The sequence below is a fragment of the Drosophila guanche genome, unplaced genomic scaffold (assembly GCF_900245975.1).
Source record: "Drosophila guanche unplaced genomic scaffold, DGUA_6, whole genome shotgun sequence".
NCBI lineage: Eukaryota > Metazoa > Arthropoda > Insecta > Diptera > Drosophilidae > Drosophila > Drosophila guanche.
The window spans coordinates 6665746-6667572 of record NW_022995750.1 but is presented as its reverse complement, the minus strand read 5'-3'; positions in this window follow the sequence as shown (position 1 = coordinate 6667572).

Sequence of the window (1827 nt, the reverse complement as noted above, 5' to 3'; positions counted from 1 at the left end):
CTCGCCCCGAGCCTCGAAGAGTACAACAATAACCGCGGATTTTTCATTGAGTGTGAGCGCAGGCAAGCAGGAACGATTGACTGACGCATAAGCGATACCCCGAACTAGCGTTAGGTTAATGAGGCCAACATTCTTTATAGTAGAACGTTTGTCAATAGGTTCTGAAACTCTAATTCTAACACGAATATTACAAATTTTATATAAGTTATATTTCAATTACTTTATTCCTATCATATTTATATCGGAATATAATGAGTGGCAACGTAATTGAATCATAGTACTATGATTCCATTAATGAATGAAACTGCTCACGGGGGAATCTAATTCCAACAAAAAGCACAAAGAGTCGATCTTACATTCCTCACATACTCCCAAGTAGATGGAACGCTGATGACGCGTCGCGAATAAGTATGATGGATCATCCGATCTGAATGGGGGGAACCTGCACTTCATGAAAGTGATTTCAGCTGTGGATTTCTTTATCAGCACGTCTCTTCTCTATCAATTTCAGTTCTGGTTGCCTGGACCTGCTCTGGTGATTCCCAGTCGAGAATTGGGAGCTGATTGAGGCAAAAAGTTCCCCTGGCTGCTATCAGTTAAGCAACGGCAAGATGTTCAAACATTGTCACAGCTAGCCATTGTCTCCAGGTAGACTGACAATCATCTTTATGACGAATAAGTGAGGGATAAGGGCTTCTTCAATGATATGCACAAGCTTGACCAATGATGTATATATCCTGCCGTAACTGTTTCAAAAGTCAAGTGGCACAAAATGTATAAAAAATTGTTTGATACATGATTTTTGATAGTTATTTTGGGAAAAATATTAGGCTAATAAATAAAAAGAGTATATAACCCCAGACAAATATGTTACTCAAATATACTATATATATACAAATATATATATTTCTATATATATAACCTATATAAGTAGGTTCAAATTAATCGACTGCAATTGAGATAACCTTGAATGAACTATTTTATATTAATAAGTGCTGCTGGTTTAATTCCTGAATACCAATAAATTCGGAATAAAAATCAAATTTATTATTATTTTATTATTATTATTTTATATATTATTTTTGATTCCCAATGCATCACTTAGGCTACCTACCGATAATTGTTTAAAATATATTTTATTGATATTTGATCAGCTGTGTACATNCAAATATATATATTACTATATATATAACCTATATATATATACCTATATAAGTAGGTTCAAATTAATCGACTGCAATTGAGATAACCTTGAATGAACTATTTTATATTAATAAGTGCTGCTGGTTTAATTCCTGAATACCAATAAATTCGGAATAAAAATCAAATTTATTATTATTTTATTATTATTATTTTATATATTATTTTTGATTCCCAATGCATCACTTAGGCTACCTACCGATAATTGTTTAAAATATATTTTATTGATATTTGATCAGCTGTGTACATTTATAAGGCAACATTTGCTTTCTTCGGCGCACAATACATTTTTCCGCTTTAACCGAATGGCTTGTCTTTTTGGTTTTAATTCACTTTAAGGAATTGGAAAATAGTGGGATAAGATTGCAACCGCACCTAAACCAGACTGAAACGATTTAAATCTAACTAAATTCCACTCCATTCGATTCATTTTTGCTAGTGAAGTTAACTGACTATGTAATATTACAGTTTAGACCACAACACCAGGGAACTTTTAACAATATACCGTTTTAGAAATTTAGTCCGAGATCAGAATAATTTGAAACATTTTTCTGAGTTTTTCCCATTTTACATTCGACTAAATTTTAATATTATTACTATAATCAAAGATTATTCAATGCATCAACA